At 35.2% G+C, this 16826-nt stretch overlaps 1 long non-coding RNA gene and 1 pseudogene across 1 annotated transcript in view; one reads left to right on the top strand and one right to left on the bottom strand.

The window, feature by feature from the left end:
• Window positions 1-16826, bottom strand: part of LOC139186896 (uncharacterized) — a 480041-nt gene that overhangs the window by 299830 nt on the left and 163385 nt on the right. The window lies entirely within an intron of this gene.
• On the top strand, window positions 4889-5334 carry LOC109576317 (phosphatidylinositol N-acetylglucosaminyltransferase subunit P pseudogene; annotated as a pseudogene).

Below are 16826 nucleotides of genomic sequence, written 5' to 3' on the forward strand. Positions count from 1 at the left end.
ATTCTAATTCAAAAATCTCTCAAAAATTATCTAATTTCCACAGTCCACATATTCCCCCCAAAATTATTAACACCACTCCAAATGAGTCTTTTTTGTTCCTATTTTCCATCATTTGGTCATCCTTCAAATATATCCTCTATTATTCCAGAAGAGCACTGTCATGAATTAATATAATGATGATAATGATTATGATAATAATAATAATGGAGCAGGAGGGGAAGAGGGAGGGAGGGAAAGTGGCAATTGTAGTAACAGTAGCAGTGGTAGTGATAAAAACTAAACTTTTCTCTTTAAACACCTCCCTGTGATCTACAGGATAAAATTAAAAGGCAAATATTGTGTCATAAAGCTTTCAGTGCCCTTGAATAATATTACTCCTTTAAATAAACAGATTTTTACACTATTTGTTTATAAATAAGAAAAAAAAGCAAAAACAAACAAATAATTTTTACCTATAATACTAACCAAAGTATAATTCTAGACAAGATACAGTGAAAAGTTGATATAAATATTGTTACACTTATTATTGTGGTTACACTTAACTGAAGTATACGTGTAAATTCACCAGCTTCTTAAAATTAAAGCATCTATCTCATAACAGAGGACTTTAAAAAGCATTAACTCCCTTTATCCTCCATAATTAATCCAGAATATTGGTTGATTACAATCACACGACTTAATACATCAGCAGGTAAAGAACATATATCTGCCCCAGTGACAGGATGGCTCCTGATGGTGAGTGCAATCATTAGGTAAACAGACTCAAATGGGAAGCTCTGGGTGAATTACTGGCACAGGTAAAGGAAGGGTAGGATTTATGCCTAGCATGCACAGCTGGAAGTCGAGTGGGTGCAAGGACTAATATATAACGGAAAACCGACTGCCTTATTCTGTTTCATTGAGACTGCCAACTGAAATACATTATTTGACACTGCTCTGCAGAGCCAAATCATTCATCAAGCTGTTTAAAGCTCAGCACACCACCTGTCCATGGACCAGATTCATTTTAAAAAGTAAAAGTTTCCTCAGCCCCATGACAAAAGTAAAGATACTTCCTTTAGAGAGAACAAAAGTTATGTCATCCGTTGCCAACAAAATATGCCACAATACCTGAAATAATAGATGAAAAAAAGGAGACAGAAAATAAAGCATGCCATTCAACTTTTCTAAATGGTGGTAAAAGGCACAACAAAAAGGGGTCATCTAATACATCACAAAGTGGGAAAATGTGTTTTCCAGGAGCTTCAAATTTTAGAAATTCTATTAAACCCATAATTTCAGTGTAACATTTTATACCTTCATTATTAATTTCCAGGTCCTTGTTTTATATGATTATTAGACACAATAAAGGCGGGTAAAATAGAACTCATCTTCAAAATAGTTAATATATCTAAAGCCTTTTTGTAGCAGTAGCAGTATTATCTTTAAACATTTTTATTCTTTTGAACTTTCTTACCCATTATGGAATTCTGGGAACAGAGTTATTTTTAATTCTAGTGACAGACTCCTCCTTCTAGCTGAACTTAGAAAAATATGAACAGTTTTGTAAAAGTCTGTCAAATAAGATTTTTTTATTTGGAGCTAATTTATTTCACTCAAGCATACTTTTTCTTTTCTAGGAGCACATCAACAAATATCTTTTACAGCAATCATTGCAAGCTCATAAGTTCTTGATAATTGACAACTGATTGGGTGAAAGCATTATTGGGAATCCTTAGATAAAATTTTGGGAGAGGCCTGGACCACATGCAGTCACTGAGGAAAGAGGCTTAGATTTTTTAATTTTTATGGAAATATAATTTACAGTGTTGTGTTAGTTCCAGGTTCACAGCAAAGAGATTAAGATATAGGTATACTTTCTTTTTAGATTCTTTTCCATTACAGGTTATTAAAGATATTGATAATAGTTCCCTGTGCTACATGCTTTAATAGTAAAAAGTGATCCTAGAGAAGGATTAAAGACATTCATATTATATTGATACATCTAAAAGTTAACATATCTTTTACTATGGCAAGGACTTAATTAAATCTGAATGTAGCAACCTGCATAAATATCAAAAACATAATGTTGAATAAAAAAATCAAGATAAATGCCAATATATAAAAGCATGATTTATTTAAATGTTTAAAGACACACAAAGCAACATGGCATATGCTTGTGAAGTGAAAGTCACTCAGTCGTGCCTGATTCTTTGCGACATCATGGACTGTAGCCCACCAGTTTCTTCCAACCATGGAATTCTCCAGACAAGTATGCTGGAGTGGGCTGCCATTACCTTCTCCACATGCAATTTTAAGTCTATCAAAAAAACAGAAAATTAGACATTTTCAAGAGTTACAGAGAGAGTTATTACTAAGTTAAGCCAAAGCCCTGCCTCCTTCTTATTGTATCTTTCATGTATTTTTTAAATCTAAAGACAGGGAATATTTCATGCAAAGATGGGAAAAATAAAGATCAGAAATGGAATGGATCTAACAATAGAAGATACTAAGAAGAGGTGGCAAGAATGTACTGAACTATATAAAAAAGATCTCAGTGACCCAGATAACCACGATGGTATGATCACTCGCCTAGAGCCAAACATCCTGGAGTGTGAAGTCAAGTGGGCCTTCGGAAGCATCACTATAAAAAACAAAGATAGTGGAGGTGATGGAATTCCAGCTGAATTATTTCAAATCCTAAAAGATAATACTGTTAAAGTGCTGCACTCATTATGCCAACAAATTTGGAAAACTCAGCAGTGGCCACAGGACTGTAAACAGTCAGTTTTCATTCCAATCCCAGAGAAGGGCAATGCCAAAGAATGTTCAAACTATTATACAATTCCACTCATTTCACACGCCAACAAAGTAATACTCAAAATTCTCCAAGCTAGGCTTCAACAGTATGTGAACCAAGATGTTCAACAGTATGTGAACACTTTCAGATGTTCAAATCCTATTTAGAAAAGGCAGAGGAACCACAGATCAAATGCCAACCTCTGTTGGATCATAGAAAAAGCAAGAGAATTCCAGAAAAACATCTACTTCTGCTTTATTGACTACACTAAAGCCTTTGACTGTGTGGATAGTAACATAGTGTGGAAAATTCTTCAAGAGATGTGAATACCAGACCACCTTACCTGCCTCCTAAGAAACCTGTATGCAGGTCAAGAAGCAACAGTTAGAACCAGACATGGAACAATGGACTGGTTCCAAATTGGGAAGGAGTACATCAAGGCTGTATATTGTCACCTTGTTTATTAAACTTATTTGTAGAGTACATCATGCAAAATGCTGGGCCAGATGACTCACAAGGTGGAATCAACATTTCCAGGAGAAATATGAATAATCTCAAATATGCAGATAACATCACCCTTATGGCAGAAAGTGAAGAGGGACTAAAGAGCCTCTTGATAAAAGTGAAAGAGGAGAGTAAAAAAAGCTGGCTTAAAACTCAACATTCAAAAAACTAAGGTCATGGCATCTGGTCCCATCACTCCATGGCAAATGGGGTGAGAAAACAATGGAAATAGTGACAGACTTTATTTTCTTCAGTTCCAAAATCACTGCGGGTGGTGACTGCAGCCATGAAATTAAAAGACACTGTCTCCTTGGAAGAAAAGCTATGACAAACCTAGACAGCATATTAAAAAGCAGAGATATTACTTTACCAACAAAGGTCTGTCTAGTCAAAGCTATGGTGTTTCCAGCAGTCATGTATGGCTGTGAGAGTTGGACCATAATTCAGGCTGAGTCCTGAAGAATTGATGCTTTTGAACTGTGGTGTTGGAGAAGACTCTTGAGTGCCCCTTGGACTGCAAGGAGATCAAACCAGTCAGTCCTAAAGGAAATCAATCCTGAATATTCATTGGAAGAACTGATACTGAAGCTCCAGTACTTTGGCCACCTGATATGAAGAGCCAACTCATTGGAAAAGACCCTGATGCTGAGAAGGATCGAAGGCAGGAGAAGAAGGGGGCAACAAAGGATGAGATGGTTTGATGGCATCACCAAGTTAATGGATTGAACAAGTTCCAGGAGTTGGTGAAAGACAGGGAAGCCTGGTGTGCTGCAGTCCACGGGGCCCCAAAGAGTTGGACATGACTAAGCAACTGAACAACAAAGACAGGAAATCAAGCAAAAATTATGACTGTGTAGTTATTTGTGACATAGTCAAACAGGAAGAAGTCAATGAAGTAAGTTCCTTCTCATCAGGTGTGGCAGAACATGTTGAAAAAAATCCATAGCGTGTCAATTCTTAGAAGCAAAAGAAAAAATGAATAGTGAAAAATTGAAATATGAGATATAAAGAAAATATATTTCAAAGCAAATACTAAGACGGACTTTTATCTATTCCAGGTAGTATGGGCTTGGTAAAACTTTGATTCAGGAAGAGTTGTAATTAGGGAAAAGAACACAGCACATTAAAGAATGAACCATATCATTTGAGAGAGAACATAAGAAGTCTAGTAAATCTTTGGAAGAACTAAAAGGTGACATACATACAATTCCCAAACCCAGTTCATATAGAAACCGTATTTCTATAAAATGCAAAAGATCTTAGAGTTTCTTGGCATAGTGCTAATTCAACTAATTTTCATCCTTAGCCAACATCCTCTAAACATTACTGTCTCATCTTTGTACTTATTTGAATTTTTACCAAAAAAAAAAAAATCTTTTATTAGAAATATAAATCTTAGGTCCTTCCTTCTCTGTTCTCACAGCGGTGAAGCCTGTAGAGTTGGGGTGGCGTTCAGTTCCCCCACCCTGCTTTCCCCTGACCTCCCCCACCTTCCACTGCAGGATGTGCGTGTGCACGTGAGGCTAGGGGGCTGGTTGCTCGTGCAGGTGACGTTTGGGTGCTCGGTGCAAGTGTGCAAGCAAAATGTCTAAAGCCACAGGGGAAATGGTGGAAAATGCACTGTCGCCATTGCAAGAAAAAGCGATTTATGGCTTTGTTCTTTTCTTAAGCTCCCAGTTTGGCTTCATACTGGATCTTGTATGGGCTTTTATTCCTGAATCTTGGCTAAACTCCTTAGGCTTAACTTACTGGCCTCAAAAGTATTGGGCCGTTGCTCTGCCTGCGTACCTCCTCATTACCGTAGTCATCGGTTACATCCTCTTATTTGGAACAAACATGATGAGTACCTCTCCACTCGATTCCATTCATACTATCACAGATAACTATGCCAAAATCAACAGCAGAAGAAAGACCAAGTAGAGGCCATCCCAGCACTAAGAGAGATTCCCATTAGTGAAGTAAACCAAATGTTCTTTCTTCCAGCCAAATAACTTTCCACCAAAAACTTAATTGTATGTGGACTAATACCAAACATTTATTATAAATTTTGACATAAAGAGTTGACCATACTAATTTTGACTATCTTTCAGATTAATATCCAGTATTGAAATATTTAAAAAAATGTAGATTGAACTTCTTTTATATTAAGTTCTATTAATATTATAAATGTTATCAAATAGTAGTTACTAATGGACAGAATAAATAAAATACTGCACTACCATATGGCAAAAAAAAAAGAAATATACATCTTAAAAGTATTTATTGAAGACAGCACTAATTACAAGATAAACAAAATAACTGACAGTGATTTATTTGGAAATACATTTGGAAGTTGCACATTCTTTTCCGATAATGAGAAATGCACATGAAACTTGATTTTTAGTTATTTTAAAGTCCTATCACAAGTCTGTCCTAACCAGAGGGCAGGACCTCTGCTGCTCTGATAAAATTATTCCTCACATGTCTTCTACAACAGTGCTGTTTATGCAAGAAAACAGTATTACAGCTAGTTTTGTGATGGTCTTCCTGGGCAGGCATCACACCAGAGTGGATCCTGATGAATGGATGTTTTCAGCAAAATATAACCATTCTTTATTCTTTAATGATTGGGAAAACAGCAGTTTCCGCTCTGGTGGTCAGAGAGAGAATGATTTCAAGTCTTTTTAAATGTGTTGAAGTATTGGATCTGCAAGCTGAGTCAATACAAAACCACTTCAGCATGGTGGTATAGTCATCAACACATTAAGCAATGATTACTTCTCATACTTTCTGTGACTTGTTATTTGCTTCTTCAGAAACTACTTTTGAACACTTAATACAGAGTAGTGAATATTATCACCAACAATGCACAAAAGTTCTTTTTCTTCTACAAGAAAAACTTGAGGTGAGAATTAGGATTGAACAGCATGTCTACAATTTTGTGACAACCAGAATAAATTCATGGTAACAGTTTTCAATATTACAGCTCTTCTTTTCTGTTATTCCTGTAATAATAATAGATTTATAGTTCAACCATCATGTTTAGAAGAAAAATAATTCTTTAGATACCATGCAACATAATGTAGACACAGGTTCAACAAATACATGTTGGATTAAAAACTTATAAATGTTAGTGCCTGTAGGTATGATGAAATGAAATAATGCTTTTCTTAGTAGTCTCAAAAGTAGCTCAGATGACTCAAACTGATACAACTTCACTGATTTGTTAAACTCCATATAAAATTATCCTAACTATACTTAGCATGCTGGTTCCAAATAGGAAAAGGAGTATGTCAAGGCTGTATATTGTCACCCTGTTTATTTAACTTATATGCAGAGTACATCATGAGAAACGCTGGACTGGAAGAGACACAAGCTGGAATCAAGATTGCCGGGAGAAATATCAGTAACCTCAGATATGCAGATGACACCACCCTTATGGCAGAAAGTGAAGAGGAACTAAAAAGCCTCTTGATGAAAGTGAAAGTGGAGAGTGAAAAAGTTGGCTTAAAGCTCAAAATTCAGAAAACGAAGATCATGGCATCCAGTCCCATGACTTCATGGGAAATAGATGGGGAAACAGTGGAAACAGTGGCAGACTTTATTTTTCTGGGCTCCAAAATCACTACAGATCTTGACTGCAGCCATGAAATTAAAAGACGCTTACTCCTTGGAAGGAAAGTTATGACCAACCTAGATAGCATATTCAAAAGCAGAGATATTACTTTGCCAACAAAGGTTCGTCTAGTCAAGGCTCTGGTTTTTCCTGTGGTCATGTATGGATGTGAGAGTTGGACTGTGAAGAAGGCTGAGCGCCGAAGAATTGATGCTTTTGAACTGTGGTGTTGGAGAAGACTCCTGAGAGTCCCTTGGACTGCAAGGAGATCCAACCAGTCCATTTTGAAGGAGATCAGCCCTGGGATTTCTTTGGAAGGAATGATGCTAAAGCTGAAACTCCAGTACTTTGGCCACCTCATGCAAAGAGTTGACTCATTGGAAAGAGACTCTGATGCTGGGAGGGATTGGGGGCAGGAGGAGAAGGGGACGACAGAGGCTGAGATGGCTGGATGGCATCACTGACTCGATGGACGTGAGTCTGAGTAACTCCGGGAGTTGGTGATGGACAGGGAGGCCTGGCCTGCTGCGATTCATGGGGTCGCAAAGAGTCAGACGCGACTGAGCGACTGATCTGATCTGATCTGATCTGATACTTAGCATGCAAATGTTAATAAAATGGCCTAGATAAAAGGTATAAATAACTTTTAGAGATTTAAGTTTTATCATCATCACTACATACTTACTTGGTTGCCAATCTTACGCACTTTTCTATGTAGTGGACCAACAAATAAGCTTTAAAAAAATGAATTAAAGAATGTGGCTGAAAGTGAGGTCTGTGTTCTTACTCCACCCAAGCATGGCAATTATCCAATTCACATGGCAATTTCATGTCCAAGAGTTTACACAAGGCACTTTATAAGTTCATTAACAAATTAGAGCTAACAAGTGCTCAGAGGTAAGTCAAAATAAATGGGCTCATTGTGATCAGATCTTACCTTTTAGAAACGTTCTTACTTATTTTGAGAATTTCAACTGAAGTAGTTAATAATGTTATATATGAGAGCCCTCAAAACAATTCACTTTTTAATCTCCACTTTCATAACTAAAATATCAAGATGATTTTTTCTTCATCTTAAGTCTCAGCATTATCAGCATCCTTCCTTACCCTAATATAGTATTGCTTTTGTTTGTCAGGCAAAAATGAACATTCATTAGTTGACATTTATTTTGATAATTAAGCATTAAGATAATACTGTATTAAATTTTTAAGGTATGATTGTTTGACATTTCTCAAGAAAACCTTTCCTCACTAAGAAAAAAAAAAATCTGCTTATTTCCCCAAATAGCTTTAAATATATATAATAAAAAATATGTAATTTATTATGTTTTTTGTTAGTTTATAAGGAGACCCAGATGTTCATGTTCATGAATCAGTATTATGCTATGTGCTGTAAAAGAGATTAAGAGAAATAAAATATTCTAAATTACTGAAATGAACTTTTAATCTAGCAAAGCAATAAAAATGATTCACCAATAACAGCAATACAATGTAAAATGGGAATATATAAAAGGTATTATCTTGAGGAGCTCAGGGAAAAAGTATTAAGAAGTGATAAAATATAACTTAAAAAATACCATATGGGTTTCATCAGGTAGCAATATCAATTAAAAGGGAAATGAGAAAAAGAGACAAAGAAGTGAGAAAATAAAGACTATTTGGGGGGAATATTCAATAACACTATTGAACCTAAGTGCAAGGTGTACGGAAGGAAATGGTGTGAGGTGAGCCTGGAAAGATAATCCTAGTTTTTTAGAAGAAAGGACTCGGACACAATGGTGTACATAATGGGGATTCATTAAGAGTAGGATATGGTTTGTGTATTTCGGGATGTATGGAGTTTGGGGTGAACGTGGGCTTGAGAGATGTTTTGTGCTACAGGAAAAGCCACTCTGGAACTATGAATAGCTGAAGGTCACAATAAATATCTGGGAATCACACAGACAAGCACCGCAGGCATTATTGTTTTAGATAATATTTTCAAAGAACTTCAGAAATGTGCATATTCATTAAAGATAGGAATATAAATAAACTCAGGAATTAAGCGATCAATTTGTTTGGAGGAGACACTGATTCATCTAAGGAAGCAAACGGATTAGAATTCAGCATTTTCCCAGAGCTGCATTTGGACCATATGCTAACTCTTTAGGCACTTGTCTGCTGTAAAATCTACTTTCTCAAATTAATTTCCATGAAAATGTTTTATTGAATTTGCTTGAGGGGAAAATGTGTATTTTAAGATTGATATCAAACATTTGGCTTAAATTTTCAGGAATTCTCTTAATTATAGTACATTATAAGGTACTTTACCCTGAAATGAATGGACATTTTATGTCTTTGGAGATTTCCTAAATTTTACCCAAAATAGTTTTTGCTAAATACTCTTTACTGCTTAATTACTCATGATTCCACAGATTACTCTTTGCATGTCTTCTATTTTGTGTTCATTCTATGGGACTAGAATGTTGTTCTTGCCTTTTAGTGTGGCATTGATGTTAGGAACATTGATACATTTTTTTAGAGTGGGTTTTTTTTTTTTCCTACAATATTGATAAAGTTTCATGCTCTTGCCATTGTTAAACTATTGCCCAGTATTTCTCTCTCTTGTTAATACTCTAATCTCTATGTTACCTACAGAGAGAGCTTAACATCTGGGGTATTTTCATTGCTTGGCAAGAAGGTCTGAAGTAATCTTTTTTTTTTTAAGTAATCTTGTATTTTTCAAATAAACATTGTTATTAAAGGATAACATACTTTCTTGGGCTTCCCTTGTGGCTCAGCTGGTAAAGAATCCACCTGTAATATGGGAGACCTGGGTTCAATCCCTGGGTTGGGGAGATTCCCTGGAGAAGGGAAAAGCTACCCACTCCAGTATTCTGGCCTGGAGAATTCCATGGGCTGTATAGTCCCTGGGGTCGCAAAGAGTCAGACATGGCTGAGTGACTTTCACTTTCATACTTTCTTAATCCCAGTTCCCTATGAACAGAGCCAATAGGTGCCAATTCTGCATGGTGCAACCCAAGGCAGCAAAAGTAAGTGAAAAAAAAAAAAAAACAAGTGAGGCATAAAAGAAGGAAAAGGCACACATGCCCTCTCAAGTTGACAATAGCTTCTCAAGACACAGCGAGCTGTTTGATCTCCTAGACAGCTTCCAGAGTAGCACAGAGGACTTACTCTGTTGGTCATATCCGCTGTACACTTATTTTTGTCTATTTGGTCTATTAGTTACAAGGAAAGATGTGTTTAAATATCCCATGATAATTATGTGTTTGTGCACTTCTTTTTATTTTTTCTATTTTTCCCTTTACTGTATCTTAAGCTATATTACTTAATGTCTGGGATATTATTTACTTGTTGGCTGAGATGGTCTTCTTTCTCTCCTGATTTTGACCCTGTAACTCCTTGATGCTATGGTATTTCTGAACTCCTTCAAGAAATTTTTTATGTTTTGTCCATTTTCTCTACTTGTTCTCAACAGGAACTTTGGTTTAAAATAACTTAGTCCACTATCTCTAGAAATGGCATTTGTAAAATATATTCACTCTTTATTCTACCAAAAGTTAAAAGAAAGCAACTTTAAAGATCATTCAACTTTGATGTTTTCAGGGGTAGAGGGAGTACAAAATAATAAACTGAATAGGACTTTTAGGCTTTTTAGACCTACAAAGCAAAGTAAGGATTCCAAAATATAGTAAAATAAAAAGCTAATCAACATAGTTCAATGAATTTCTTAAAAATTTATATTTGACTGTTACACAACTAAAAATGTTTTAATAATTGTCAAAGCTATCACTGTCTTAGATTTTGGTTCTTCAGTATATTTCAAATTTTCTATCACTCTTAAGAAAGAAAATGAGTTCTGGAGAACTGGTATACCAGGCTAGAACTTCCTAGTGAATGCTTTTGGATTCATCACACTTTCTTGGAGGAAGAAAGAATTAATCAGTTCTTTAATTTGTAAGCTTTTCATTTTATCAGATGCCTGATAAAATATACATCTAATTTCCTTTAATACACATATTAAATATTAAGGAGAAAAGAAACACATTGCCATATAAACTTGAGAAAACAATTCTCAGCAATTATAGGAGTTAATTTATGTGCCCACAAATTTTACTAAGTACTTACATGAATGCCCAAGGTCAAGGAGGTGAAGTGTACGTTTCTGGGCCATTAAACCCTATCCCTTCTAAATAGATCACAATTAGAAAAACACCTGTGCTGCACATTGGGCCATGCCACTGTGAAATGGTGTGTTCAGATGATTCCTAGTTCTCCATGACAATAATCTAGCAATAGAAGCAGAGCACTTGAGACAGGTATTTCCCAATATCATCACAATTATGGTCCTTCCATTACAACGTGAACACTTTAAGTTACAAACAGATGACACAGCTATCAGCATGAAGATGTCAATTTGGAAATTTCATGATAGAATACAAATATACAGTAGAAACAAGATTTTCTGGTTTTAATATATTTTTTCAGTAATATTTTAATATATAAAAATAGCATTTTTATCTAGTAGATGTGCAGATTACTGGTTATACCTTTGTGAACACTTACAAATCTAAAAAAGTGAAGTGAAAATTTAAAACGTCATCAAATAAAACCAATACCCAGCTTAGTAAAACAACACTTTCTTCCATTAATTCTGCCATCAAGAAAAATATGTGAATAATTCCTTAAACTGGTATTTTCATACCAATAAAAGAAAATGATTTAGAGTTAAAAACTAAAATTAAGAAATATGTAGAGTATAACAAAAATATATTAACCTTAACTATGATAGTCAATTAGGAAAAAACAAATGACTCACTGTTTTTGATAAATACCAATCATAGCAACAGTGTGTGTGTTCCATCAAGACTACCAGCAAAGATTTACAAATGCAGACCTTTAGTAAAACTCCAAACAAACAGTGAGCCTTGTAATTCAAACATATATTCATGCATGCATATGCACACACAGGCAAGCAACATTAAGACCATAACTTTTTCTAAAGTTGGAGATCTAAGAACTGATTGAGTAGGAAGATTGTCCTTAATGAATAAAAATGGAAAAACATAAACACAATTTTTTCAACAACACAGGAATGGAGTGGCAGAATCCATGATTACAGGCTTCAAGCATGTAGTTTGCTTTGCAAAAAAAAACAAAATTTTACCTTTATAATGCAATTTTTAAACTGAGGGTTTTGAGAATGTTAAGTTTGCAATGATCAAATATCACTGTTGGCTAACTTCCTCTGCCATGGTGGGGGAAGTGTTGAGGGTTGTCAAAAAAGGAGCTAAAAACAGGGCAGAGGAAGTAACTGTAACTAAAGAATAAGGCACCTGATCAAACTTCCAAACAGTAATATTAAAAGCAAATAAATTATAACTAACATAATATTGTATGTCAACTGTATTTCACTTTAAAAGAGCAAATATGTTATGCAAAGGAAGATTAATATTCTACCTAATAATTTTTTCCCCACAGATCATTTATTTTGAGTAGACAAAAATAAATGATCAGAAAGGCTGACCTATACAATCCATGGAATTCTCCAGGCCAAAATACTGGAGTGGGTAGCCTTTCCCTTCTCCTGGGGATCTTCCCAACCCAGGGATCGAACCCAGGTCTCCCATATTACAGGTGGATTCTTTACCAGTTTAGCCACCAGGGAAGCCCCTTTTCCACCTTACTACCTGCCTTTTCTGGGTTGTCTCCTATCTTACTGCACACCTCTTGAGTATTCAATGTCCTTGATGAATGGACTGAATAAGAAATTTCAATAGTATATAAACAGGGATATAATTTCCCTAGTTGACAGAAACCCACGCTGTATCTCTTTACTGAAAAAGATGCAACAGGCCATTTGTTTGCAACAAATTATTCGTTTGCAACAAATTTTTCTTTTGTGTTTTCCTACTAAGTCATCAGTATGGAAGAGCTAGTTTCTAAAAAGATATATACTGCCACTTCCAAAAAAAATGTACATTTACACAGTGAAACACAGATATTGCACTTGAACCAAAAATAATGAATCTACTATGATATAATTTCAGATACAGAAATATGTTGATAAGAAGATTCTTTTGTGGTTTTTGCTTAGTCCATCAATGCACAGGATTGAGATCAACATATAGTTTTCTGGAGCTTATAGAACTTCATTTCTTCCTCAATTTTTCATGCTTTAAAATTTACACATATTTGTGAGCTATCTTGCTGAATGAATCCCAGAAGAGTTGGTGATAAGACTCTCTTGCTTTCTGCAAGATGCTATTTCTATCTCTAATTACTCTTCTAAGAAAGAAACATCTGTTTTCGCTCATTATCATTTCTTCTTATTTCCTTAGAGCCTTTATGTATTTTGAAAGTATCTTGGATTATGTTATTGCATTTTTCTGATATTTTTCATAGAAGTGAATAAAACTTACCCAAAAACCAATCAGAATGAACCATGGAGCATTCAGAGACAAAAAAAAGAAAAAAATCATCTCATCTCCAACGTTTTTTTCTTTTTTTGCCTCAGATCATTATTTATAGTTCTGCCAGATTTTTTAAAAACCTCATACTGAAATTATGGCTTAATTTGAGAAATTAGAAATCAAGTTTCCCCTCCTACCTCCAGCTTAGGTAGACTTACCTAGCTATTATCAAAAGTTCAGTGACCGCCATTCTTAACAGATGCAGTAGACTTAACTCCTACTAGGAAAGGCCACGTTAAAATTTTAACATACTACTGTTAGGGAAGTGTGTACTAAATGATGAGCTAAAATATTCGCTTCTACAATTTTACCCAAGTGTGATTACATACAGAAAATATAGCATTAAAATCTATTTCAGCTATTGGTTACTGGCTGAGTGGTTTCTTGAAGCCTTGGATATTAAATTCCCTAAAGCATTATTCTGATTTTTTTCTCACCCTTGTGGATTATTTTAATGGTTTTCTTTTTAAGATTCTCTGCATCTTATCCAAATGCCCCTCCTACCATTTCTTGAAAATCAATCAACAAAGTATCTGTTATAAGACATGTTGATTACTGATGGCTTTTATATTGTTATATTGTTGAGATATTTACACAGTGAGCTACACAAACAATACCCATAAAATCTGACAAGCTGATATATGTATCACCCAAGAAATTCTCCATATCAATCAAGATATACAGCATTCTCATCACCACTGAAATGTCTCTAATATTGCCATCCAGTCAATCCTCACCTTCCAGAGGCAGTATTGTTCTGATTTGCAAATATGTCACTATATCCATCTACCTACTGCCTATGTTTTAGCTTCCTAGAAATGGAATCATACTATATGTACTCTTTACCATCTGGTTTATTCTTCTGAATGTTTTGAGATTACATCTATGTTGTTTCATGATTAGTTCAGTCTTTTAAATTATTGGATTATATCCCATTGTGTAACTTTACAACTATTAGTTTACCTATTCTTGCATTTGATTGACATTATTAGTGTTCTTACCAAGTTATGAGCTTTTTAAATAAAACTACTATGAAATCTTTGTTTCATCCACATCTTTGGCTTACATTATTCTCAAAGTGCTTTTTCTTATCCTGAGTTCTTTAAAGTTTTCTTTTAAAGTTAACTTTAAAAGTTTGCCTTTCCTGACTACCCCAGAACTCAGAGAGGTCTCTCCTGGCCTCTTAACTAATCTATTTAAACAATTTATCAGGAAGTTACCCCATAATGTTTTGTTTTATTATTATTTTGGGGTACATGCCATGTAATTACAAACATTTTAAAACCCTGAGGAAGATCTCAAGATCTATTCCTCTGCAACCACATCCCTTAGCACAGAGCCATAAACAATTCAGTCTGTTCAAAAACTGATGGTGCTAAGGAAGAGTGTAATCATTTGTAGCCAAAGGTCCTACTAAGAACTAAAAAACCAAGATTAAATATGAAGGTAGTATTCTTAAAGATATCATAGAGCTGTAGAAGGAAGAAGAAACAGAGGTATTGAATTCTACAGTGGAGAGAGACTCAGATGTCAACTTAGAGTCTGTAGTCACAACCAGAGCCTTTGCCAGTTCTGGTTGAGGGTTGGAGGCTGTGAATCTGGAACTGGCACAAGTAGAAGGCTACTGCCAGAGACAGCGATACCAGCAAAGTAGTTGGCAGTTATGCAGGGAAGTGACAAAATTCAAGACTGGAGGGCTTCAAACATATGGCTGGTTTTCTCTCAAAACACATGTTTTCCAAATTCTGAGACTGTATACAATGCAGAAGACTAAATGACTCAGCCAAGAACCCTTAAGAAGCAGATGAGAATTTCCCACCACACAGCACCATTGTAGAGACAAACTCACAAACGAGAGGGGTCCCTGCAATCATAAGGTCACAGTCAAAGACTCTAGAAGAACGAGGTAAAGTGTAACAACGTGTAGACTTGAAGGACTAAGGTGAAAGTCTTATGAAAGCAGAAGGAAGTTTCTCACAAGTTCTTGCCACTGAGCATGCAGAGATTTGCAAGGCTCTTTTTTTTTTTTTTTTTGCAAGGCTCTTAACTGAAAGCATCCCTCAGGAATGATTAAGAACTAGAGGTAGTCTAAGTCTTTTAAAATTTATTAAAACACACCACACACACACACAAATACTGCAAGGCAACCTCCAATCAGCTCAATACATAATAGGTGGTGAGCCTCCATTCTATCATTATAACAATAAAAAGTTTTTTTTTTCTGATAGAATAAAATATCGCCTGATAGAAAAATCAGACAAGGGAAAAAATATCCACAGAAGATCCTTATATTTTAGTTACCAAGAGTTTTTAAATAACTATAAATTGCTAACAAAACCATAGAGAAAATACATGAAAAGATGAAGAGTTATGCTAGAAATTTTTGAGTACTTAAAAAAGAACTGAATGGATAGCGTAGTACTAAAATACTGTATCTGAAACTAAAATATCTGAATAGTTATAAAAAGAAGACTGGATATAGCAAGATTAGTGAAATGAAAGGGAGGCCTATACAAAATGTTCACCAAAGAATAAGACAAATAAAAGGAAAGAAATTTATAAGATACATATTGGTCACATATGCATCTTATCACAGTGTGTAGCATACATGTTTAATCACATACAAAATGCAAAGTGTGTAGCATATGTGGTATGGAAACCCAAATGGAGGAGAGAGGACAGGGCAAAAGCAATATTTTTAAAAAGAGCTGGAAATGTTCCAAAACTGATGGAAGCTATCAATGCATACATTCATGTAGTTCTGCAATCCCAAGCTGAATACACGTAAGGAAAACCACACTTCAGTAAATCATAAAAGGCTTCTGAAAATCAAATACAAAGTAAAAGTGTTAAAAAGCAGCAATAAGACCCTGGTGGCTCAGGTGGTAAAGAATCCATCTGCAATGCAGGAGACTTCGGTTTGATCCCTGGGTCAAGGAGATCTCCTGGAGGAGGGCATGGCAACCCACTCCAGTATTCTTGCCTGGAGAATCCCCGTGGACAGAGGAGCCTGGTGGGCTACAGTCCATGGGGTCACAGAGAGTCAGGCACAACTATGCATAGCACAGCACAAGACATTCAAAGCAGCAATAGTGATATCTAACGTCTTATGAAAAGGTATAAAAGCCGAAAGACAAGGAAAATCTTTAAAGTGCTGGAAGAAACTAGATGCCAACAAAAACTTCTATATGTAGAGAAAATATTCTTAAAAAAAAAAAAAAGAACACAATTTTAGCAAACAAAAACTGAAAATGTTCATTCTATATAACCTATACTAAAAAATATGCTAAGGGATTTCTTCAGGTAGAAGAAAAATAAAACTCACAGGAAAACATGGAAATCTGGATATTAATGAATTATACCTAAAAAGATAACTATTAGGATAAATGTAAATGGATACTATGTGCACAAAATAATATATACTGTCTGCTGCATTTAAAATACATATAAAACTTTAAAAGACAAAAACACAAAA

The sequence above is a fragment of the Bos indicus genome, chromosome 2, assembly GCF_029378745.1.
Source record: "Bos indicus isolate NIAB-ARS_2022 breed Sahiwal x Tharparkar chromosome 2, NIAB-ARS_B.indTharparkar_mat_pri_1.0, whole genome shotgun sequence".
In the NCBI taxonomy this organism is placed as follows: Eukaryota; Metazoa; Chordata; class Mammalia; order Artiodactyla; family Bovidae; genus Bos; species Bos indicus.